Genomic DNA, 26,616 nt, shown 5'->3' with positions numbered 1-26,616 from the left:
GGGGCCAGCTTGCTAACTAGGGAAGCAGGTCCTCAGCCCTCCGTGTCCCCTGGCACCGATGTGGTCTCAGGCCTGGGGAGCGTGCCTGCTCGAGGCTTGGTGAGTGCCCCCTGCACGCCAGAGCATACGCGGACGGCGAAACACGGAGGGCTGGCTCACCACGCCGGCAGCCCTCGCCCTGGCTCAGAAAGGCTGAAGAGACACTGCTGGACACCACCATAGCGAGCAAACGAACCCAAAACAGGCCTACCAGAAAAATGTGAAGCAAACGAAATGAGCTGAGATGCTTCCTGTAGAGGCGTTTCCCGAAAACATCTGCCGTAAGAGCAGCCTCTTCCTGACTGTTCCAACGGAAGAATATCGATCCTATTACCAACAAAAAGTTAGGTGCAAAATCCTGCTCAGAGAGCAGCATATGTATCCCGTAATATTAATGAAAGCTAGTAGAGGTGTGGTTTGGGGTAAAAGGAGTATGAAGAACTGTAGAGCTCTCCCTTAGCGAGTCTCCTGTGTTGGCTAATAGTCTGAGAACTCTTCAACTCACTGAACACTTACCAAGTACTTACTGCATATATGTAAAGAGCTGTAGGAGGCTGCATAGTATGGTGGTTAAAAAAGTGGGCAATCATGTGGGCCAGGACCCGTGTCCTCACTACTCCACTCCTTCCCTGTGTGACCTCAACAAACTGCATAACCTCTTTGTGCCTGGGTTTCCTCAGGTAAATAGGGTTATTGTGGGAGGGATACTTAAAGATCTTAGAATAATACCTGACTTGTGGTTAAGTATGCAGTACTTGTTGCCTATTATTATTATTACAATCTTTCTGCGCCTCAATTTCCTCATCTAGAACTAGAAAATGGACATAATAAGCAAACCTATCTCAGAGTTGCTGTGAAGATTAAACAGAATGATGCATGTACGGTGTTGAGTATAGCAACTTACACACAGTAAGTGTGCAATAAATGCTAGTTATTGTTATTCCTAGAAGATTCTCCCCAAGTTATTTAAAAAATAAGATGCCCAGATCTGAATGAAGGTCCGTGCAACAAGGAAATCCTTTCTTTGAACAATGTCAGCAAGGCACATTTTGTGACCACGCCCCCATCACCCCCCTCCACCCTGAGTTCTAGTGATGAACACGACACCCAGCTCTGTGCTAATTAAGCTCTGTGCTGACTCTCCTGGGAGCTCTGATATCCCTTCAAATATTCTAGGCTTCCCTTTAACCTGATATTGACATGCCATCCAGTCTGCTATTTAAGGGACTACTTAAAAGTGTGGCTTTGTAAAACAGGGAGCAAGCCACGAAGGCTTCTGAAGCCCATCGACTTGGCTTGGAGGGAACAGAAAAGCGGCGTTTTATGGTATCAAATACCAGAAGCAGCTCTCATAGCTGCTAACCTTGTGGAGCTCATCCTCCACCCTGGCCAAGTGCTGAGCGTGCTCTGTGCATGACATCACTGAGACCAGGGCCCCGGCAAGTTCCAAGGTGTTGGAGGTGTGAGCAGAGCTGTGGGCTCTAACCCATACCTGGCTCCAAAGTCCATGCACGCAAATCCTGGGACAACTGCCTCCCTCTCCAAGGAAACTCCCCAAGTCATCCAAGGGCAACTAGTTTCCAATGAGAAGATCACTCCCACTGATACTCTTAGGGCAGCCGATTCAATGCTTTTTTTTTTTTTTTTTTTGCTTTCTGCTTCTTGGCCAATTACGACACCTAGTGGCAAGTTGAGCACAAACATGGGTCTCCTTAAAAGGCCGGTGGGTGGCGAACACACGAGTGCTAAGGACAGGAGGGATCTGATGGATCACAGCCAAACTGAGGAAACTGAGGCCCGGAGAAACAAAGCAAGTTGCCTAGAGTCAAAAAGAGAAGGAAGCCCATGTGGAACAGCATGGAAAGGCTAGACCTTGGAGTTAGGTCCTGGGTTCTGATTCAGACTTCACCTAACCTCTACCCTCCACAAGATCCTTCCTTCGATCATTCAAAAACACTGATGGAGCACCTACTATGTGCCGGTCACTGTGCCCGATGATGGGGACGTGATGATAAGCAAGGATGACAAGTCTCTATCTTCCTAGTCAAACAAGAGACGAAGACACTTGCACAGGATTCAACAAGAACACCACCAGTTACTAGGAACTGCAGACTTAGTCAGCTGCCAAGTACTGTGGCGGAGCCTGAGGTACTTAACTCGTGTAATCCTTCCACCGACCATAGGGTGGCCGTGCAACTGTTATTCTGGCTTGAAAAATGAGTGGGAGAACATTTCAGCTAAGAGCAATCAACGTAGGGCTCTGATACCTTTCTAAGTTTCTGAAAACTGAGGTTGTTGGACTAGACACTAGGGGTGTAAGGCCCCTTTCCCACTCAGTGCCTCTTCTAGGATTTGGGGGGTAGAACTGGGCCTAGAAATGAGGTCTCCTGACCAAGAATCTCGTGCTCTTTCTTCATACACTGTGCTAGTCGATGATTATTAAGAATGACTGGTCGTTATTGAATGCTCACTCTATGCCATGTCCTGAATTTGCATCACCTCATGCAATCCTCTTAGGAACCTATGACGGACCTTTAAAATGAAAAATAATACCTGAGTAAAAAATCATGCTCTCAAATGGTTAGAAAAAGGAAGAAAAAAAAAAGGTCCCAAGATAAATGCAGAAGCTTCCAACCTAACCCAGTTATGGGATTCTTACCAACTGCTTTGCCTCTGTTTGATCTAGTTACATGGTGGATTAAACATACTTATATATCAGTGTCCTCAGGCTCTCACAACTGGCATGAATAATGGGCCCAGGCACACGGTGGTTCAAAAATAAATGACTGTCCAGGGAAGCAGGGAACACATTTCTCAACAACATTACTTGGGGGTAACTGGGACTCCGGAAACAGCTCCAGGGCCTGTAAGGCCAAGTGCCAGGCAGACCCGACCCTTTGATTTTATTTATGATTCCAAATGAATAAAGCACATTCCAGGAGCACCACTGAGGACATCAGGGGTCAGCAAACTCTCCAAAATGGTACTGCCATCAGCCTCTGTTTGCTCCTCGCCGGGGGTATGTAGGCAGCATAGGCTTTTGGTGGTGGGGGCGATCAGTCAAACCCCTGCAGGGATTCTGCAAGTGGAGGCATGGAGTTCACGGGGACCTGGCCGTGGGACCACAGGAAGGACGTCAGCTGCTTGCAATAGGACCGCTTCCTCCTGCACCTGGAAAAGCAGCCCCAGCAGGACCTGGTGCTCCCCACGTCTCGTCAAGACCTTGCCTCCCTGGCCAGGGTTTCTGGAATGATGCTGAGTGGCCAGAGTGAGAACATATGTTAGATACGCTGGAATGTTCAGCCCAGAATGCTCTGCTACCTTTCTCTGAATGGCAAGATCTCACTTAACCTCCTAGGTCTAGAGATCAATGCCCACCTGGCCGGACCACCACCCCTGCCCCAGGCCAAGTCTGCCTTTCAAGGGAACTGCTACCCTCCCACAGAACCAAGCACAGGATCATGATCCCAGATTTGTCTGTCTGTGGACTGTGAACATCTTTAGAAGACAGACTGGGTGGCCTATCTGTCCTTATGTACTCAGTACCTAGCACTGTAGTCCGGGTTGCAAAGGTGCTGACTTCCAAAGAACTGGAAAGTAAAGCAAGGAATTCAGGGCTAGGAAGAGGTTTAAGAGGTCAGGGTGTTTGAATTCCTACCCAATATAGAATTTCTCTCAAAATATCATTACAGAAAAACAAAAGTTTTAAAAGGTGTATGTGTACACATATGCATACAGATCTTCCTTGACCCCTTACCATGGGGTTAGGTCTCAGTAAACCCATCATAAGTTGAAAGTAATGGTAAGTTGAAAATGCATTTAATATATCCACCTACCACTGGACCACTTTCTCACACCATACACAAAAATAAACTCAAAACTGATTAAAGACCTAAACGTGAAACCTGAAACCATAAAACTCCTACAAGAAAACAAAGGCAGTAATCTCTGGGACACTGGCCTTAGCAACATACTTATGGATGTGTCTCCTCAGGCAAAGGAAATAAAAGCAAAAATAACTATTGGGATTATACCAAAATAAAAGGATTTTGCACAGCAAAGGAAATTTGCAAATGCTATATCTGATGAGGGGTTAATATCCAAAATATATAAAGAACACAACTCAACACAAAAAATCCCAAATAATCTAATTAAAAATGGGCAGAGGACTTGAATAGATATCTTTCCAAAGAAGACATACAGATGGCCAAAAGACATATGAAAAGATGCTCAACATCACTTATCACTAGGGAAATACAAATCAAAAACCACAATGACATATTACCTTATACCTGTCAGACTAGCTACTATGAAAAAGACAAGAAATAATAAGTGTTGGCAAAGAGGGAGAGAAAGGAGCCCTGTGCTCTGTTGCTGGGAATGTAAATTAGTGCAGCCACTTTGGAAAACAGTATGGAGGTTCTTCAAAAAATTAAAAATAGAAATACTATGTGATCCACTACTAGGTATTTATCCAAAGAAAACAAAAACAATAACATGAGGGGCACCTGGGTGGCTCAGTTGGTTAAGCGTCTGCCTTTGGCTCAGGTCATGATCCTGGGGTCCTGGGATGGAGCCCCCCACATCAGACTCCCTGCTCAGTGGGCAGTCTGCTTCTCCCTTTCCCACTGCTCTCCCCCCGGCTCGTGTTCTTTCTCGCTCGCTCATTCATTCTCTCTCAAATAAATAAAATCTTTAAAAAAAACCCATTAATATGAAAAGATACATGCACTCCTATGCTTAATGTGGCATTACTTACAATAGCCAAGATATGGAAGCAACCTAAGTGCCCATCCATAGATGAATGGATAAAGACGGTGTGGTATATATATATACAATGGAATATTACTCAGCCATAAGAACAGACTGAGATCTTGCCATTGGTGACAACATGGATGGACCTAGAGGTTACTATGTCAAGTGAAATAAATCAGACAGGGATAGACAAATACTATATGATTTCCCTTATACATGAAATATAAAAAACAAATTAACAAACAACCACAGACTCATAAATACAGAGAAGAAACTGGTGGTTGCCAGAGGGGAGGGAGATGGGGAGTAGGTGAAATAGGTGAAGGTGATTTAAAAGGTACAAACTTCTAGTTATAAAACAAGTCATGGAGATTAAAAGTACGGCACAGGGAATATAGTCAGTAATACTGTAGTAACGATGTGATGACAGATGGCGATGGCAGTAGGCACAGCACAGTGTAGAGAACTGTCAAATCACTCCGTTGTACGCCTGAAACTAATATAATATTGTGTGTCAACTACACTTCAATAAAAATAATTTTTTAAAAAAGCTTTTATTTTAGAGGGGCAGATTAGAAACAAATAAACATAAACACACTAGAAATGAAAAGGAAAAAAGGTACGAAGGAACCTCTGAGGGTGATGAAATGTTCTGTATCTTGATTGTGATGATAGCTATATGGGTGCACACATTTGTCAAAACTCATCAGACCATATTTTAAATGGGTGTTTATTTTATGTAAATTATAACCTCAAAAAAGAGGATTCTTAAAAAAATAAAAATACACTAACCTACCCTAAACATGCTCAGAACACTCACTTAGCCTACAGTTGGGCAAAATCATCTAACACAAAGCCTGTGTTGATTATAATCAAGTGTTGACTACCTCGTGTAACGTACGGAATACCGTACTGCAAGTGAAAAACTGAATGGATGTCAACGTATCTGCTGTTCACCCTCGTGATCACATCCCTCACGGAGAGCTGCGTGTGGCTCGCGGCCACTGCCCAGCATCACGAAAAAGTAACCTACCACGCAGTGCCAGCCTGGGAAAAGATCAAAATTCAAAGTACAGTTTCTACTGAATGTGTATTGCTTTTGCACCATCATGAAGCTGAAAAATCCTAAGTCGGGGACCGTCTGTATATGCACGTGTGACACCCTTCTAGTACAGCGGGTGCCCGGTGGTGCAGACTCGAAGAGCGAGATTCACTCAGATCTTTAAGAGTTAGCCATCACCTTTTTTAAAAAGATTTTTTCCTGATTTTTCAGAAAATACCAGCTACTTAGAGAAAAACGTATAACATATATTAACATGGATAATAGATTAACAAAAGTTAACATGGTGCTCTATTTCCTTCTAATACTTTCTCCATGAGTTTTTAAAGGAGCTCAAATCACACTCTATGGTACAATTTTATAGTTTGCATTTCCCTATGTGATTACAAAGTCTTCGCAAGCATCATGTTTTAAAACTTTTATTTTGACATAATTTCAGATGTAAAGTTACAGGAATGGCAAAAAATAGTTCTCTGCTATCTTTCACCCAGATTTGGATTCCTCAAATGTCAACATTTTGCTATATTTACTTTATTTTTTATTTATTTTTGTCAGATTTATTTACTTGAGAGAGAAAGAGAGCATGTGCGCAGTGGGAGGGGCAGAGGGAGAGGGAGAGAGAAATGCACGCAGCCTCCACATTGGGCGCAGAGCCCCACATGAAGCTCAACCTCACGACCTGAGTCCAAACCAAGAGTGGGAATGCAAAACCGACACGCCACCCAGGCACCCCTACTACAGAGAGCACGAGAGAGAAAGAGAGGGAGAGAGAGGTAGACAATGATATTGTCCGACCCTTAAATACTTCAGTGTGTCTTTTCTACAAATAAAGAGCTCTATTATATAACCACACTACAATTAGTCAAATCTGGAAATTAACATTCATATACTACTATTATGCAATCTAGAACCTTATTCAGTACTTTGAGAAAGACAGAGCTGGTGTAGGCGCGGCTGGGGAGCATAGGGGCAAAGGGTCAGCTATTGGGTGTCTCTCATTTCATCTCACACTACTTACCACAACATTGCATCAAAATGTCTGCAAAACATTGCCCTTGACTAAAAACACGAACCCCTATTCTGCCCTATCCCAAACACCCATTCTTGGTGGCAAACATTGCCCTTCTCCTTCCTGTCTATCCTAGTCAGCAGAGTCTGAACTTGAGCAGGTTGCAATTTGTGAGTAATAACGAAAGCTTGAAAATTCTCTGAAATGAGAGGGAACTTGCAAACCAGTCTGATGTTGCTCAGTCTTGCAATTACCTGAATGTCAAGGAATCATTAATGAATCAAGCTGAAATTAGATTAATGGTTCCTTTCAACAGTGAAAAGGAGACAGATGACCAAGAAAGGGGCGTGTGTGTATTTCTCCTCCAAATAAAGGGGTGGTGGCTGCAGCCATAGGCAAGGAGGGTAAGCGTTCACAAAGAAAAGCAACCAGCCTGTGTTGTGGACTGGGACGAGGCCGGCAGGAATTCTGGCTCCCCAGGCTCACTCCCCCTTCCCCTCTGAGCTTTGTCAGGTGCCTCAGGAGGCAAGAAATGAGCAATCTCCCAGGAACCTATCCTGGAGGAAATACATCCTGCCAGTAATGCCTACTTAGAATTAGGACAGCTGGTTTTCCATACACTGGGTGCAAAAAGCAAACAGATGATATGGTCAAAGAAATGTTTTTCTTACATAAAGATTGCATGAGATGAAAAATTATACACCATATATACACTTATGATCAATAATCATTAGAAACCTCTGTCAGATATATTTTTTAAAAGATTCACAATAATAACCTACAAGGTGTGTGCACGCTCTTCCCTTTCCCATAGGAAAAACAGCCCCAAGTACTCAATGAATCTGATATATGAGGGAAGAACAGCCTCTTAACAATGCCATGCCCTCAAATACTGAGGTGCACCTCAGGACTTCTGAGGGCAGAGAAAGGAAAAACAACTATTTAAAGCATTAATAATAAAAATACTATGATTGTATCCTCCACTTGGGGGATGAACATCTAGAACAATGGAGATGATAAACATTCATCCAGGGTCATGAACTACCACTTGGTGAACAAAAGATAGTAGATGAGATTTTTATTATGAAGGCTCTCATTATAGAAGACACAACAGAAGCTAAATAATCAGGTCAGATCTGGTAATTAAAAGCAGGTGAGTAATTAACAAACGATTAATAAAGGTGTCAGGATAAAATCATATTTTAACAAAAGATGAAATATATGGGAAGGTTTTTATATTTCAACTCTTATCCTTCTGTTTTGCATTTTGGTTTTAAAAATATACAAAAAGAATAGAAAGTAGTAGTGAAGTAAGTATTACCTTGTTGGCCTAATTGTGACAGAAAGTGACTGTCTGGCAGATTTTAGTAGCAACGGTAAATGAACTGAGGCCCAAGTAATTTAAACTAGCAGGACGAACTCAAAAAAGATTCCAATGTGGACAATGGTGAGCTGCAGTTTGTTAGTTAGGATCACTAATACGTATCCAGTTGGTGGTTGAAATTTTCTATTTTCTGATTGTTTTTGTCTCTACCACAACTTCAAAGGCTAAAAGGAGACTCAATACTGGTAGTAATTTTCCATAATTAGCATTAGTGGAGAGACCTGACCAAAAAAAAAAAAAAGTCCACTGTAGTTTAATAGGTATGAGCCTTAAACCTGGTAGCATTTTAACCATTTTATTCTTTACAGATAGAAAACAAGCATTTAAACCTAAGTTTAGAATACTCGTTTCAAGGCAAAAGGAAAGAACAACCAAAAAAAGGCCCCTTTCCCTATCCTGACTTATTGCAGGCTGACAATTTCTTTCCAGATACCAGTTAGAACGAGGATGCCTTAGATGGCTCATTTTAAACAATTCTCTAGTTCTCCTCCAGGGGGCGAAGTTGGCCAGCATGTCACTGGAAAAGGAAATGACTTTCAAACTTGGGAGTCTCGCAGAGAACTAGGAAGATATGCAAGTACAAAAAGGGCCATTTCCCTCCTCTTGCTTCTTTTCAATACATTGAATTCTGATTAGCAAAGCACTCCAGCCCTTTGGTGCAATATGAGGGAAGGGACTTGATTAAGGGCAGTGGGCAGAAACACTTTATCAGCCATAGTCCTGGAGGTTGGCAGCCTATTCTCCTAAAACTTGAGATCAGGGTGATGCTTTTGCCAACGCTGATACAGTTTCACAGGTATTACTTTTTTTTTTTTTAAGGAGAATTTTCCACTGGGCCTATTATGGCCAGCTGATGCCTACCTGGCTCCTTCGCAGGGCCTCCTTCCGAGCAACCACAAAGCTGCTGGAGGTCTGAGAGCCCCGGCCCTGCCTTCCTGCAGGAATAGTGGAACCTTTCCACCTTCTGAGGGTGTGTGGTGGCCAGGAACGAGCCCAAATAGCAATTCCTCATTGGGCCTTCGTCCTCTTCCCTGAAAGGGTTAGATGCTCCTAGGGGTACTCAGGTAAAGCCTCAGAAGAGGTCACACGCAGGGGCAAAACCTATTCTCAACGTTGGAACAAACTGGAATTCTAGTATCTCGGTAACAGCATGACAGGGTAGAGGGAGAAAGACCCGGAGTGTGTGTGCCAATTCTCCCCGGCCTAGGAACAGATCTAGTTTGTGTGAATCCTGAGCCTTATACAATTTGGGGGTCTCTTAGCAGAAGAATGCAAAATTAGGACTAGCCCTTTAGCTACAGGGCATTAGAAGGGATCCTTGGAGGGGATAGGCCCTGAAGCTTGAGCATCATAACCATCCTGAGCTCCGTGGTCAGCACTGCTGGTGAGGAGTGTGTTGGCAAGCAGGCGCCTGCAAGCCTCGTCCACAGAACGGCAGTGGTCACGTGGCTCAGTTTCTGCCTCAGGGAGTGGACTCGGGCTGGGAAAGAAAGTGCAAGGTGGTCGGTGGCAGAAAGTGTCCCTTTAGGTTCTGCTCCCTCTTCATCCTGCCCCAGGCACATCGCAGGTGCTCAGTAAACACCTTCTGACCAACCAGTGGAAGTGGCCCGGCTGCCTCCCCCCACACCTGTTCCTCCCCTTAAGGCTACAGCACTTCCCTTTCCTCGGGCTTACTGGCCAGGCTTCCAGCTTGTTTGTGAAGAAAGAGCACTCCTAAACTGTGTGCAGAGGTGAGTGAGTCACACCCAACATGAGAATGGGTTTCCTGCTCAAATGGGTAATTCATTCACCAAAGATGTCCAGGCATGCGTTACATACACCTCCAAATCAGTCCCACAAATAATGATGTTGCTTCCTTCTATACAGACCCTGCATCTGGCACAGCGTGGGCACGTAGTAAAAACACCAGGAGCCCGGAGCTCTACCGCCTCGGGAGTGCCCGTCGCCCCAGGGGGATCCTAGGAAAGAAGTGCCCAAGGGCACAATCCCGGTAGAGGGAACGAACCTCCTTCATCAGGAACATGAGCTCTGCCACAGGCCAGCTTGCCACCCCTGCCTGACCAAGCCTCGGCCCCCATTTTGGGTCATCCTGTTGCCTCAGACCCGGCCTTCTCCCCCTCCTCCTGATGGGAAGGTCATGTCTCCTTTGAAGACCTCCTTGGGCTCCACACGAAGGTGCCAACTCTGCCAGATTTACAGAGAACAAAATAAACCGATCTGAACTTAGAGCACCTAGCCAAATCTAGCTATGTTTGCATATTTTCACAGTCTTTGTAAAAATAATAAATCAATTTTTCCCAGTCTTGTGGCAAAATCACTCAGCCAAATCTTAACAAGGAAATGAGAGGCCGCCTACAGAAATGGCAAGTTGTTTAGTTAATGTAGCTTGCTTTCGTATATGCTACAGTTTGGTATTTGTAAGCAAACCCGCACCGAAATGTTCATGTTCTTTCTTGAACAAAACAGCGAGAACAACTTCTTACATATAAAAGTGTCTTCGTGAAGCCATTTGTCACAAGGAAAAAAATGTTCTGCAAATTCTCACCTGTAAAATGAAGATGATATCATGATGGGAAGAGAATGACACCATTATTTGGGTGTTTACTGCGTGCCAAGCCTGCGCTACACATTTCATAGGGATTATTTCACTTAGGTTTCTCAACAACCCTGTGCAGTATTACCCTCATCGTGTTAATGCAGAAATTGAGGCTTTAAGAGTAAATGACATGCCCAAGGTCGCACCTTGTCCAAGGTATTCAGTGGTGGATGTGAGGCTGGGCAGGCTGAGCTTTATTCTTAGCTCTTGAGCCATGCTGCTTCTGCAACCAAAAGTCACTTTGTACACTACAAAGAACTAAGGAGCTTTGCAAGATATTTTTTTAAAGCAGGTAGCTGCACACATTTTGATTTTTTTTCACAAATTCCTATTTGATCAAAAAAAAAATTGCTAGAGAATTGGGCTACTTTTTCCAAGGCTATAAGAATATTTAAGAAATCACTGCAGCAGTCAAAAGCAAATAAAGATAACAGCTACTATTTATTGAACCTATACTATGTGACAGGCCTCTGTGCCGAATTCATTACATGATTACCTTCCCTTAATCCAGCTAGCTTATGAAGCACCTGGCATTACCCTCATTTAACAAATGAGGAAATGGAGGCTCAGAGACTCTGTCCAAAGTATCCCAGTAGCTAAGGAAAGGTCTGAACTCTGGTCCATCTGCCTACACTACGCACCTCCTGGGTGTAAAGTGTGCACAAATAGAAAGAATGTTCTAGTTAGCAGCCTATTAGCTATTTAGTACATCTAGATATTTGAATGGCCAAATGGGAAGCACTACATCGTTTCAGGCCAAGAGAAGAACACAGGTGAGCAGCGGTAGGGGAGTGCAGTTCTGCCCTCATAGCCTCTGGCTCCAACATCATCTGGGGCATGAGGGAGGGCACAGAAGGAGGGGACGGAGGAGGGGGGGAGCCACATCCTGCCATCTTTATAAATAGCCAGCAAAGAGAACATGAGGGCATAAACCAGGTTCACATCTGGATTCACAATGTTGAGTCCTGCCATGGGAACTGGTCCAGTGATGGAATTGCCCAAAATGCATTTAATACATTCTTAGGCATTTAATACATTCTTATCCCCAAAGAGATTCCAACTCTGACTCAAATATCTTGCTAGCATGTGTCACTTGCTCATCCAGGACTCTGCCTTTACCAGGGTGTGGGGGACCTAAATGCACGGTGACCCACATACCACCACAGCCGCCCAACCAACCTGCACATGACAAAGGAGGGCACCTTGGCAGAGAGGCCCAAGTTCACAGTGCTGGCGCCGGAGAAGGCAGGAAAAGCTGCTGACTCCAAAAGGATGCTCAAGCACAAAAGAAAAACTGCAAAAAAATCAGGGGGTTAGGGGGTGGTTCTTGTAGAGCACATTCTTGCAAGCCTTGATTTTTCGGAGTTCATAAACTATGGATGGAGCCTTGATTAAAAATCCCCCTGAAGCATGGCAAATCAGCTCTCAGAAGAAACTACATTAGGGTCATGAACATGAGAAACAGTGGTTGAGCATGGAGTTTCCAAATGCTAGCTTTCTCTTGGGGTTGTATCAAGCGCACTTTGGTGCCATGGTAGGGAAAACCTTCCCAGAGGCAAGGTCAGAGGCTTTCCTGGGGTCTTAGAGGCAGGGTGTTGGTGGAAGCCTGCCTCTACCTGAAATCTCTGCCACCCAGGCAGATTTTCTCAGACAGGGTACATACACACACACACACACACACACACACACACACACACACACACACACTTCCGACCCCATTAAAGGGAATGTAGCAGGGAGCCAGGCTTGGCTTTGTAGAAGCAACACCTTCCCAGCAGCTCCAAGTTATCTGGAAATCGTAGTAAGACATTTGAGAGGGAAAGGAGGAGGTAGGGAGCTCCACATGCTTGCCCAGGTTTCAAGCACAGGATGAAGGGCTGCTTTTAGGGGTGTTAAAGAGGAGTTCCTTGTATTAGCCAGGGGTTAACAGTTAATCTAACAAGATGCTAAAGTGGAAGTTTCCACTCCAGCATCAAGATTCAACAGATGGGAAATTCCAAAGCACGGGGCCAGACCATTATGTGGAAATTTCTAAGAAGTTGACCTAGCTGGCTCAAAGATCCAACAGGAGGATATATAAACAGGTCCAGGGCAGTGAAAAGTGACAGAGGATTCTGTGAGGCAGATTCCTCAGAAATGCTCTGATTCCTACCCTCGCTCCCCAAGATGGCTGGGGTGGAAGGAGCTGGCCTTTCATTTCAAGCCTAGAGAAAAGGGTTTTGTTTTTTGGTTTTTTTTTTTTAAGATTTATTTATTTGACAGAGAGAGATACAGCGAGAGAGGGAACACAAGCAGGGGGAGTGGGAGTGGGAGAGGGAGAAGCAGGCTTCCCGCGGAGCAGGGAGCCCGATGCGGGGCTCGATCCCAGGACCCTGGGATCATGACCTGAGCTGAAGGCAGACGCCTAACGACTGAGCCACCCAGGCACCCCCAGAGAAAAGGGTTTTAAAGGCAACATTTGGAAGGCTTGATATGGGTCTCTTAGAGTTTGGGGACTGGTATGCAACTCCTGCCTGAGGAACCAAAATGTGAGAGGACACAAAAGAGGCCTCTGGTGGCAGAACAGAAGGCTGGGTCAGGGAAAGTGGTCGTTCTCCCCCTTCCCCCGGGGGTGGGGGGAAGGGGGTGAAATAGTGTGAACTCTGGGCTCCAGGAATACCAGCTTTGGGCTCCTTAAAACAGGTTTGACCCAATGGACTTCATGCAGCCTGAGGGTGGGAGAACACGAATGGAAACCAGAAGCTGCTGGCTGATGATTGCAGCCAGCAGAAGGAGACACACTGCGTGAGTGCTGGGAGATCCAGATGGAAAGTTCCAACAGCGAGTCCTTGAGAAAGCCACGGAAAGAGCCAGGACAGAGAGTCCATTTACCCATCAGCCAGGCTCAGAGGACCCAGTGCCAGGCAGGACGGTAGCAGTCAGGTTAAGAACCTTCCTCTCTTTCTCCCCTCCTCTCTCTGCGTCATCTGGGGAGGCCTGACGCGGTGGGCAGCTGAAAGACGGGGAGACCCGTACTGGCAAGATGGAGGGGGAGGTCTTCTCTTAGAGTGAATACTGACTGTTTATAGACCAGACCGTGCATTTCCAATTTCCAAAGTGAACGTGTATGTGCGGTGTGTGTGTGTTACTTAAAGGGGCCATAGGACTTCTTATTGCCTAAGAATAACGAGTATTTGACAGAGAGAGAGAGAGAGAGAGTGCACAAGCAGGGGGAGGGGCAGAGGGAGAAGCAGGCTCCCCACTGAGCAAGGAGCCCGATGCGGGGCTCAATCCCAGGACCCTGGGATCATGACCTGAGCTAAAGGGAGACGCTTAACCGACTGAGCCACTCAGGCGTCTCGGCTTAATTAAGTTTTTAAAAGAAAATGGAGGAAAGACACACCTTACTGAATAAACTTTAAAGGAACAGTGGGAGACAATATAGCTGGGGGCGCCTGGGTGGCTCAGTTGGTTGAGCTTCTGACTCTTGATTTCGGCTCAGGTCATGATCTCAGGGTCGTGAGATGGAGCCCTGTGTCAGGTTCCAAGTCGGCTTGAAATTCAGTCTCTCCCTCTCTCTTCCTTCTGCCCCTCCCCTAGCTCATGCTCACTCTAAATAAATAAATAAATATATATATATATACACACACACACACATATATATATATATAAATAAATATATATATCTTTAAAAAAAAGAATACAGCTGTGTCTTAATTAAGTCTCACGTCACGTGTGCAATGTAGTAGTTACAGCTAATCTTTGCTAAGCACAGATTATGTGCCAGGCACGAGACCAAGGACTTTACAGATATTACCTCATTCAGTCCCCCTAACAACTCCACGAGGCAGAGGTTATTATCCCCTTGGACAGCTAAGGAAACTACGGCTCAGAGAGGTTAGGCAACATTCCTAGAGTCACACAGGTAGGTAAGGAACCTGGACTCAACCTCAAGTCTGACATCTAATCCTGAACCCTTTTTATTCTCACAGATGAGTGGTTTTCAGCAGACAGTGCTGACTGAAGCAGGGCAGGAACTTGGATCCTGCCCAGCCTTCCCTCTTGGGAGTTCAAAACTAGAAAACCAAAGAACAGGGCTCAAAAACCACTGAACTGCATGATCTGAGCAAACTCTTCCAAACCTGGGATTCTATGATTCTATCACCTGTGGGTGGAAAGGTGGAAAGAGGAAGACACACGGTAGCAGATGTGGGGAAGAGGAAAAACACGGAGTTTGTATCCTACGTTCTCAGAGAGGCAGCCGAGAGGAGCTGGTTCTAGTAGGTGCTTCCATAACAGACCCAAGGTTCACAGAAGCATAGTCCTGTGTAGAAATAAGTGGTTCAGAAAATGCAGGTAAAGCACTTAGCACAGAGCCTGGCACCAGAGTCAGCATTTTGGTAAATGGCAACTGGGACTGTAAAGAGTTTACACAAATGCCTAAAAAACTCGACATGCAACTTAACGCCACACACTCAGCCACTGACATCACTGTGTCCCTTCCATAGGGAACTATGTTTATCATGGACACTAAACATTATTAGTTGAGCCAAGACAAGAAACAAATGCATAAGATTAAGCTGGCCAAATCTAAAACAATTTAAGTAAGCCTGAGCAATGGCTCTTAAACAGTAGGGGACCATGAAGTCCTCTGAGAAAATGATGGAAACATAACCCCTTTTTCCACTTTAAAAAAAAGTACATATACACAATTTTGCAAATGATCATAGAAGCCCATTCACTGACTCATTAAAAGGATTACTGATCCACTGGAGCCCACCCACTGTCCTCAGGTTAATAGTCACTGCTCTAGATTCTGGGGATGCGATAGGAGATCCATAGGCCCAAAGCTGCCTACCCGACCCCACGGTGGGGTCACCCATCCTTCACCTCTCCATATGCTCATTGTTACTAGTCTTGATCATGATACCGACCCTGGAATAGGTAGTCAACATAACTGAAGCTGAATCTAATTTTAAACCTTTCCAGTTTAGTGGACCCCCCAATTCAGAATTCCTAAATCAGTGGACTCTGGTACCCAAAAGTTTTATCTACTTGGCATGCTCTTACTTCCTTCTTCTGATAATGAAATTCTTCCTTCTTTCATAAGGACCCCATTCTATGGGATTCTGGAGGGATTTACCCTCTCTCGAGGGCCACATGAACAAAGCCTGGCCAAACAGATACTGCTTACTGTCATCTGTGTACTTCTGGCCAACTTGATTCAGGAAAGGAATCCAAACTGGGCCAGCTAAGATCCCTCCTTGGTATTGTTAGAACAATGGCAAGAGAGGCAGTCTCTTTTCACTGAGATCCATAGCTGTGAGGATGATGGCAATGTAACACCGATGGCTACCTCTGGTACCATGGTACGGGAAGAGCTTGCCTGTGAATGAAGTTGACAGCATTGAGCTGAGCCAAAAGATGGAGAGAGTGAAAGAGAATGGCCTGATAATATCTTTTGAACTCCTGGATACAGCTATACCTGAAGTCCATTCCAGTACAGATTTCTTAATTATGTAAGTCAAGAAACTAGTTTAAATTGGATTTCTGTTACTTGCAAACAAAATAACAACAATCATAAATAACAATAATAATAAAAGAACAAGTAAGCCTGACCTAAATGAAAATAAAGCCCGAAAGGAAGTTCCCATTCCTGGGTAGTCCTTGCGGAATTCTAGGCTGCTCTCTGACAATGATCCTCCTGAATTAACGGTTTTTCATCCTCTAATATTCCTACAGAAAGTCTAGGCTTAACCTTCTCTCACACGACCCTCTGCCCCTGACAGTTCTTCTTACCAATGCTGCCACCAATCAGACCCTACTTCTTGCAATAAATATCAAAGTTTCTGACCTGAAGAAGAAAGTCCCAGAAGTGCACAACAGTCACCCAGGCGAGCCCAGGTTGTAGTTTGTTAACAGGAAGCAAATACTTGCAGGCTGCTATTCCTATTCCCATGAGATTCTCCAACTGCCCCAGTTCTCACCTGAACACTCCAGTATCAGAAGTGACCTAGAGCCAGGGGGCTCAAAGCAGAAGGAGACCTACTTGTGGAGCAAGGCAAGAGGGCCAAACAGGTCACAGTGGACAGGGTCGATGCAAATTCTGTGTATCCAAAAGCCACTCCACAGACCTAGTCAGGGTGTAGATGATTTGGGACTGGGGAGAAATAATATTTACAGAGTCCTTTCAGGAAGCTGTTTATTATTCTTTTAGAACAGGGATGGTAAGTCACTTTCAAGTCCTGTGCCAAATTTGGTCCACAGCCAGATGCCCAGGCTCAGCGTCAAGAACCACAACAATCTGTAAAGTCTAATACGGGGGTGGGGGTGGAGCACGAATATATGTATTTGTGATTCCAGCTGAAACCATTAGAGTTTATCCTTGGATTAAGTGCACACCTGGACTGGAAGGGCTTTTCTTGGGCTTCAACTGGAGGTTACATCATTCACCTACACCCAGGACAGTCCTCATTATTCTATTTATTACAGGGATGTTGTTCACAACCTTATGTGGTCTCCTCTTAATGAACACTTTGGAGAAATGACTCTAAGTCTTACCTCTTCTGAGTAACTATCATGCTTGCGTCTTCCAGCCACTGTGCACTGTTACCTGAGCACGGGTTCTTTCTGGGAGCGACTACCCAGAAGCTCCAAGGCAAGACTGGGGGACCTCACAGCCCACATACAGGCTCTCAGCCCTATGCTCGGGGCCCAACCTTACCTCTAACTTCCCCTACCCTGCCTTCCTCCGCAAATTTCCTGCCTTCTTTATTTCTGTGGGTCTCATTATATTATGTGTGTATTTAAAAGCCACCCCAAAGGCAGCTCTTTCTGCCCATGGATCCTGCCCCCATTTTTTTTTTATGTTATGTTAATCACCATACAGTACATCATTAGTTTTTGATGTAGCGTTCCATGATTCATTGTTTGCGTATAACACCCAGGGTTCATTGCAGTACGTGCCCTCCTTGATGTAGTGAAAAGAAGGACCATATGCACCCCAATGTTCATAGCAGCCCGCGCGCTTTAATAAAACCACCCTTGTGGGGTGCCTGGGTGGCTCAGTCAGTTAAGTCGGTTTCGGCTGAGGTCATGATCTTGCGGCTGTGGGATCGAGCTGCGCGCCGGGCTCTGTGCTCAGTGCAGAGTCTGCTTCAGATTCTCTCTCCCTCTCTCTCCCTCTCTCAAGTAGATAAATAATATCTTTTAAAAAATTAAAAAATTAAAAAAAATAAAACCACCCTTTTGCACCAAAAATAAATAAATAAATAAATAAAATAAAAGCCACCTCAAAGCTCTTTGAAAGAAGAGAGGCATGTATATTAGATCAATCAAAATACTATAAAACAACCCGGATGGTGAAAGGAAGACAGTTTTACAAATGCTGCCTGTTCGGGTGGCTCTCACTGGGAAGCTCTGGCTGAGCAGGCTGAGAAGGTGGTGGCCTTGGACCAGGATCGGCCCGAGCCAAACTGTCAGCAACTGTCTCGGTCCTCCGCCCCCTCTTCCCGCCCTCCTGCCTGCATACGTCCCGCCGCCCCATCCTTCCTTGGGCAGCTGGGTGCCCTCTGGCCTGTTCCTGTGTATCCCACACCTACTTTCTCTTTAGGACTCCTGGTTGTTTCCCTTTTCCAACTCCTCCCATCCAATCAAAGCAGCTCACACTTACAGGACCTTGTACTTGACATTGACAGGTTGTCCGTGGCTGATAACAGTTTATCCAAGTATCTCCTCTCTGAGGGATGAGTACATTTTAACCAGGTATTTTGAAGAGGGTAAAAATTCAAAGAACTCATTCATTAATAGTGGAATAGGCTGTAATGATGGTAGAGAGGCAACTGAATTGGGGGGGGGTCTTCCTGTAAATCCCAAGGAATTCTATGTGAAGCAGTTACACAGTGCCTGGCACAGGCAGCACTCGAGATCACAGAGGACACTGATGATGACTACTGTTACTGTGATTAGTGATCCCACCATGACTACCACTCGACTACCCCCTGCCTACTCCTCTCTCACTACCACGACCACCACCACGAAGGTAACTGCCCCTTTCTGAACACTGGCTAGCCACAGATCCATAATCCATTAATGCATTTTCATTATCTTTTATGGTTCACGAAACACTGGCACATACATCATCCTTTTAGATCTTCTTGGTAGGCCACAAGTTAAACATTATTCCCATTTTACAGATGGAGAAACTGAAGCTCAGCTAGGTTGAGTTTATAAGGTCCCAGAGGCAGAAAGCAGGAGGGTCAGGGCTCCAACCCAGGTCTCCTATAAATGTCTTTTTTTTTGTTTTTAAGATTTTGTTTATTTATTTGACAGAGACATAGCGAGAGTGGGAACACAAGCATGGGGAGTGGAGAGGGAGAAGCAGGCTTCCCGCCGTGCAGGGAGCCCGATGCGGGGCTCGATCCCAGGACCCTGGGATCATGACCTGAGCTGAAGGCAGACGCTTAATGACTGAGCCACCCAGGCACCCCTAAATGTCTTCTTCTTTCCATAATGAGTGGTGCCAACTGCACAGCAATCACATGAGAATCATCTGAGCCCTTTAAAATTCCTGGGGTCCACCCCAGACCTAATAAATGGGGAGGGCCCAGGGGAGCCTGTATTTTAACAGGTGCCTCACGTGACCCTGCTGAGCTGCTGATGGACGACCAAGCACAGTGTCCATGCTGCCTCCTGGCTGACTAAGTAGCGGCTATACTCTCGGCCTTCCGTGGGGTCCTGCAAGGAAGGCCTGGGCAGCCTTCTGCTCTGTAAAGTCAGTTTTCTCCCACTGCCTAACTGTTCCCTCACCACAATCACATTTAGGTTCAAAGGAAGCACCGACAAAGCACTGGAGAAGGCAGACTAGCCAAGGTGAAGAGAGTGAAGCACACAACCCAGCGTTTGGCTTTGAAGTAGTTCAGAGCAGGGCAGATCCCAGACAGCAAGAACAGGCAGAGAAGGCCATATTGCAGAGAAGGGAAAATTCTAGTGGGCCCTGCAGAATGACAAGGGTTTCCAAGGAGGGAAGGGGTGAGCAGCATGAGGTGTCCTCAAGAGAAATGGTAAATGGAACAGTCTGGCTGGAATAAAAGGGGTGGTGGGAGGTGAGCAGGAGAGGAGGGGGCCAGATGACGGATGTGGAGAAGCCAGAGAGAGGAGTTGAGGCTGGTGCCGGGTATGATCTGAGACACGGACAGCGACAGCCTGAGAGATGAGCTGAAGGATGACTAGTGTGGCAGCGGCGAATGGAGGGAGGCTTGGAGCGTGGGCAGCCTGGCACTGGCAAGACCACCTCAGAGCCTACTCAATTGAGATGCCAGGGGGCAGTGCCAGGGCCCAGCAAATCAGAATGGGGAGAGAGGGCGGTGGGCTACGGGCTGGGCATGGATCTGAGCCCTCACTCCATGCCCTCCTTTTTTCACATGACTCAAAAACACTGTAGGATAAGACCATAAAAATGGCCACAATCCTTCCCCTCCCTGTATCCGTGTTCCCGTGGTGCAATTCTGCAGCTCCTCCATGACGGGGCTGACTTTGTATCTGTAGCCTCTTGAATCCAGGCCAGCCACATAGCTCACGTTAGCCACCAGAAGGTGATGGAAGCAACGTCGTGCCACATCTGAGCCTTAGGCTGGAGACGTTCCTGCTTTCACTTGGGACCCTGCCCAACCCCACGGGAATATGCTCAGGGTAGCCTGAAGGATGGTGAGACACACGTCTTAGAGTCATTGTCATCACGCTAACAGCCAGGTGACTCTCAGAAACGAAGCCTAACCGACCTGGACCTGTAGCTGACTGCAGAGACAGGAGTGGTCCCGGCAGAGACCAGAAGAATCACACAGCAGAGCCCAGCCCAAACTGCCAACCCACAACATCATAGGATAAAGACATGATTGTTATTTTGAGTCGGGAAATTTTGGCTCTAATCTCTGGTAGTGTATTTTGGGGGTGATTCCTTATGCAGCAAAAGCGAACTGCTACACACTGCAAATAACAGTATCACCACAGCATTAGGGAGTGATGCCACATGAAGCCTCAGAAACTTTTTCACTTAAAAAGTATATTACTTTCCTAACTCTAAAGTCAGTTTTCTACCACTGCATAACCGTTATGTCCCAACAATCACATTTCGGTTCAGAGAGAGGAGAGGAAAACTACAGCAAGAAGAAAGCTAATAAGTTATAACTGTGAGCCAATTTTCATTACAACACACTGCAAGGGACTGTCTGAATTCCTTGGTCGAAATAACACTTTGTTGTTTTGGATACTGCCTGAAACAAGCAGACCATCAACAGGGGCCTGGAAATAGTTTCATTACAAGAAAAAGAAAAGTTTTATTTTAATAGTATTTGGCATGTAATCATAATCTTTTCCCTGACCACGTTCTTAGCCAAGGAACACGGATTGGTCTTTTTTTTTTTTTTTTTTTTTTTTAAGGCTTGGAGACGTCTTAAATCATTTCATAGAGGAAAATAAAAAGTGTGAATAAATAGACATCTAATCATAGTACTGGTAGGGATGTATCTAACTTAGAAGTGTGAAACATTCAAAAATAATGTCAAACAGTCACATTGTTTTAAAAATGAAAGAGAACTCACCAGTAAGACTTCCCCTGGCCCACCGTTTTCAGGTTGTAAGTGGTGGAATGAATCTGAAATAGAATTAAGCAAACAATCCGTAAGTAACTCATACTCGGGAAGGGTGTGCTTTCAGTCCCAAGAGACCACCATGATGCTGAGTATTTATTCTGTTAGTTAAAGATTAGCAAAGCCTTTTCTGGCTCCTGGTGGAATAGGGAGAGTTTTTTGCCTACATATTTCAACTTCCTGAATAGAGAGCATTCTCTCATCTACTTCAGAGAGTGCTGGACGTCTGAAGCCAGTACTATAAATGGTAGTGTTTTCGTCCAAACCCCTCCAAGTCAGCAGAAGCCTCCTTGGTTGTTGCTCTCGCATTGGTCCCTCAACCCCTTCTGCTAGGACCAAGTCATTGCTCCCTTTATGGAACCAGTGAAAAAATGGATGGTCCAGCACAACCTGAAGGACGATGGGAAGAGTGTACAAGGCTTCCTGATAGTGGCCACCTGATCACAAATAACCCCAAACTTTTGTTTGATCGATAAGGGGGAGCCTAAGGCAGTGCTGCTCAACAGAACTATAAAATGAGCCATTTATATAATTTTATATTTTTGAGTAACCACATTAAAAATGCAAAAAGAAGTGGATGAAATTTTAAGTAGGTTTAACTGAATTTATTCAGAAAATTATCATTTCAACATATAACGAATATAAAAATTACTAATGAGACATTTCACATGCTTTTTTTCATACTCAATCTTCAGGACCCAGCACATCACAACTCAGACTAGCCATATTTCAAGTAGTCAATAGCCATGCTGGCCGGTAGCCTCACCAGACACTGAGAGAATCCAATCTTGGCCTTTACAGGTCCTGGCAAAGCCAGTCAAATGCATATGGAGATTTTATTCATCTATTTTCCTGCTCCTTGTAATCCATCATTACCTCATTCATGATGTCATTTTACTAGAAATAATCATATAATAATAGCAAATATTTATATAGCACTTACTATTGCCAAGAACTATTCTTGGCATCTACTTCAATTAATCCTCGCAATAACTTTATGAGGTAAGCATATTATCATTCCCATTTTGTAATGAGGAAACTGAGGCATGGAGAAGTTAAGTAGCTTACTCAAGGTTATAAGATGGTGACAGAGTTGAGATTCCTTTTTCTCAATAAAGCATTATTTTTAAGAATTAATTTATTTGAGAGAGAAAGAGAGAACATGTGAGCGTGGAGTGGGGGGCAGACGGAGAGGGCCAGAATCTCAAGCAGACTCCCCACTGAGCACGGAGCCGGATGTGGGGCTTGATCTCATGACCCGGAGCTGAGATCACCACCTGAGCTGAAACCAAGAGCTGGGCACTCAACCGACTGCACCGCTCACGTGCCCCAACAGAGCTGGGATTCTAATCCATGCAGTCTGCCTCCAGAGCCCGTGTCCTTAGCCACTGGACTCTCAATTAAATGTGAATGGCTCAAAATAAGATAATTGCTTTCAGGTTTAATTATAACCAAGTGATTCAAGGCTGCTCTCATGATACATGGTCAGATAATAGTAGTGATGGCAGATGGAGGAGTTATGGGATGTGCTAGCAAATTAAAATAAAAACAACATGGAGTGAGAGCAAAAGCACCACAAGCAGGCCTGGGGTCAGGCCTAGGTCTGGGAGTACAGTATGGGGTTAACAGCAGGGGGAGGAGGGGTGTCAGTCTTTGGAAAACCTTGTCTTCATGATTTTTCTGAGGGAAGAGTCCATCACTTTGATCAGATTCCCAAGGGGGTCTACAAGTTAGACACCTGTGTATCTGTCCTAGCAGAGGTGGAGAGGAAGAGAAGACGAATCAGGTAGAAAGGAATTCAGAAAACACATCCTTCTACTTAATCCATGGTCCCCAAAGAAATCACACCTAATGAGAAAAATAAGATCCACATGTGCGAACTCCATGCCCAAGTAGTAGGAAAGGGGGTGGATCGATGACACTGTTTAGAATCAACAGGCCTTGGGCTGAGGCCGCCGCAGGAGGCTGCCACCTGAGCCTGAACCTGCTGAAAGTCCTTCAGTGGCTTCCTCTAGGTTCTAGGATCAAGTCCAGCCTCCTCAGCCCACTCAAAAGCCACAGTGGTCTTGTGCCTGAGCACTCAGGTATCTTGTCCTTTAGCCACAGAGACATATTTACAGGTCCCAAAATGCCACTCACTCACTCCTCCGTGCCTCTGCATATTCTGTTCTGTCAAACACATCCTTTCTCTACTGTATCAGCCTATCTGTAGGTCTCAGTTCAAAAGTCACCTTCCCTGGGAAGCCTCCGTGAACCCCTTCGGCTGACTTAGGGACAACTCTCTCTGCATCACGGCCAGTGGTCACTCAATTCAATCGAGAATTATGTACTACTACTACTATGGATAATAATAAAAGTTGGTTTTTATGGAGTTGTGTGCCAGGCACTGTTCCAAGTGCTTTGCATGTTCCTTTAATCCACTCAGTAACCATACTGGGTAGGTTCTCTTATTACCTGATCTAGCAGGTAAGCAAACGAGGCAAAGAAGTTAGCAGCCTAAGGTCACCCAGCTCATAAGTGGCAGAGCCAGATTGTGAATAAAAACACACTGGGATTGGGCGCCTGGGTGGCTCAGTTGGTTAAGCAACTGCCTTCGGCTCAGGTCATGATTCTGGAGTCCCGGGATCGAGTCCCACATCGGGCTCCCTGCTCAGCAGGGGGTCTGCTTCTCCCTCTAACCCTTCCCCTCTCATGCTCTCTGTCTCCCATTCTCTCTCTCAGATAAATAAATAAAATCTTTAAAAAAAAAAAAAAAAACACACTGGGATAAAGAGTCTCCAACTCTCCAAATATGTCCTTTAACAAAGCAAAAAGCAAGTTTTATCTTCATCTTTTAAATCCAGCCAGTGTTGAGGGGTGGTCATTTCCTATGCCTGCTCAGTACTAGAGGGAAAAGATGCAACTCAGATCTTGACCAACTCAATCACACCTCCAACAAGTTCTTTTTTTTTTTTTTGAAGATTTTATTTATTTATTTGAGAGAGAGAGAATGAGAGAGAGCATATGAGAGGGGTTAGGGTCAGAGGGAGAAGTAGACTCCCTGCCGAGCAGGGAGCCCGATGCGGAACTTGATCCAGGGACTCGAGGATCATGACCTGAGCCGAAGGCAGTTGCTTAACCAACTGAGCCACCCAGGCGCCCACCTCCAACAAGTTCTTCAGCTTCCCTTCACTTTGCACATGGATCTAAGTAATAACATGCCCTCTGAAAGCCTTGGGTGACCATTATAAAGGAATGCCAGAAAGGATACTTTATTTTATTTTTTTAAAGATTTTATTTATTTATCTGACAGAGGGAGACACAACGAGAGAGGGAACACAAGCAAGGGGGAGTGGGAGAGGGAGAAGCAGGCTTCCCGCCGAGCAGGGAGCCTGATGCGGGGCTCGATCCCAGGACCCTTGTATCATGACCTGAGCCGAAGGCAGATGCTTAACGACTGAGCCAACCATGCGTTCCAAGGATACTTGCCTCTAAAAAAGATGATACTCAAGTAAAAAAAAAAAAGGACACAAAACCCTTTCTTAAGGTTTATTTGGTTTCAAATAACTCAATATGACTATATTCCAAATATTGTTTTAAATAAAAGTCTCATGTTGCAAATCTCCTTTTGCTGTCCAGTCATGGCTTTGCCCTTCTGTACCCTGCAGTTCCATGGTATGTTTCTTTCCAGCACTATCTAAACTCCCTTCGAAGGAATAAAAAAAGTGACGTTGGAGGAGGACACTCCTCTCTTTCTTTCCCTAACAGTGGAAAAGACAAACGTTTCAAGATCTGGGACATACACAGACGTCTAGGGAGAGAAAGAGCTCTTTGTAGCTCACGTCAGAGACTGCATCACGGTGGCCCAGCCTACCACCGGCAGATAAGGGCAATTGGCCATAACACCCACCCTTCCTACTGCATCCACAATGTAAAAGAAACCACCAACTTCCCCTGTATATGGACATCAGCATTATCTCAGTTATTAACAACCAAACTAGTAACAACCGATTGTGTCTCGACTCTTCCGAGCTCCTCTTCTTCCACAATAAACATTAACCTAATTGTTACTGAGAGCTTTACTGAGTGCAGATTATGTGCCAGGCATGGCTGTACTGCTGGAGACATAGTGAATGAGGTAAACAGGGCTCCTGATACAGGGACCCTCCCACCATAATGGGAGGCAGAAAATAAACAAGTTCACAAAGAAGTCTGTAAGATAACTTCAGTGACAAGTTCTACAAATGTTTCCATATAAACATGGAGTGATGGGACCTACTGAAGAGTTTAACAGTGTCTCTCTGGGCAGCTACATGGACGAGGCGGGAAGAAGCCACAGTGGATGAATGGATCAGTGGTGACCGGTTACAAGGCCATTCACTTGTTTAGGTGACATACGATGGCACCTTGGCCCAGGACGGTAGAAGGTGGCATGGACAGAAGTGAATGGATTCAGGATAGGTTCTGGAAGTAAAACAATTAGGACCTGCTGATGAAGTGGATGTGAGAGACGAAGGAGAGGATTGGATCTAGATGACACTAAGGTTTTGGCTCAAGCAACTGGGTCAATGGTAGCTTCTTTGAGGGACAAACAGGTTGTGGGAGGAAAGAAAATCCAGAATTCTGATTTGACCGGGGCACCTAGGTGGCTCAGTTGGTTAGGCGTGCGGCTCTTGGTTTCGGCTCAGGTCATGATCTCACCCAGGGAGTCCTGGGATGGAGCCCTGACTGGAGCTCCTCGCTCAATGGGGAGTCTGTTTGAAGATTCTCTCCCTCTGCCCCTCCCCCCAACTCACATACACACTCCATAAAATAATCTTTATTTTTAAAAAAGAATTCTGATTTGCCCTTGTTAAGTTTGAGATATCCAGGTGGCAATGTCAGGAAAACATTAAGGATTCTAGAACTGTTGCTGTCAAATACAATAGCTGCTAGCACATGTGGGAAATTAAACTTAAATTAAACACAATTAAAAACTCATTTCCCCAGCCACACGAGCCATATTTCAAGTAATCAAGTAGACAAAGAAATGGCTTTGTACTGAACAGCAACAGTGTAGATTATTCCATCATTGTAAAAAGTTTCACTCGAGGGGTGCCTGGGTGGCTTAGATGGTTAAGAGTCTGACTTTTCTGCTCAGGTCATGGTCTCAGGGTTCTGGGATGGAGC

The 26,616-nt window shown here is 45.2% G+C and overlaps 1 protein-coding gene and 1 long non-coding RNA gene across 14 annotated transcripts in view; both read right to left on the bottom strand.

The window, feature by feature from the left end:
* Positions 1 to 26,616, bottom strand: part of GNG12 (G protein subunit gamma 12) — a 127,061-nt gene that overhangs the window by 53,445 nt on the left and 47,000 nt on the right. For 4 of the 13 annotated variants that reach the window (XM_036103731.2, XM_036103730.2, XM_036103732.2 and 1 more), the window contains exon 2: positions 21,421 to 21,473. The gene's annotated coding sequence lies outside the window, so the exon portion shown is untranslated. Of the gene's footprint in view, positions 1 to 250; positions 274 to 2,862; positions 3,295 to 5,202; positions 5,291 to 12,022; positions 12,138 to 12,454; positions 12,467 to 21,420; positions 21,474 to 22,234; positions 22,340 to 26,616 lie in introns of those variants that run through there. The other 9 variants (XR_013448132.1, XR_013448134.1, XM_078072941.1 and 6 more) reach the window with 9 other exon arrangements.
* Positions 6,258 to 10,475, bottom strand: LOC144381766 (uncharacterized). Its single transcript, XR_013447568.1, has 2 exons — positions 10,253 to 10,475; positions 6,258 to 9,727 (listed from the first exon to the last, which is right to left on the bottom strand). It is a non-coding gene; the product is annotated as an uncharacterized LOC144381766 (long non-coding RNA).

This window comes from Halichoerus grypus, chromosome 5 (assembly GCF_964656455.1).
Source record: "Halichoerus grypus chromosome 5, mHalGry1.hap1.1, whole genome shotgun sequence".
Taxonomy (NCBI): Eukaryota; Metazoa; Chordata; class Mammalia; order Carnivora; family Phocidae; genus Halichoerus; species Halichoerus grypus.
Note: the sequence above shows the minus strand (reverse complement) of the source record. Positions and strands in the feature narration are given on the sequence as shown.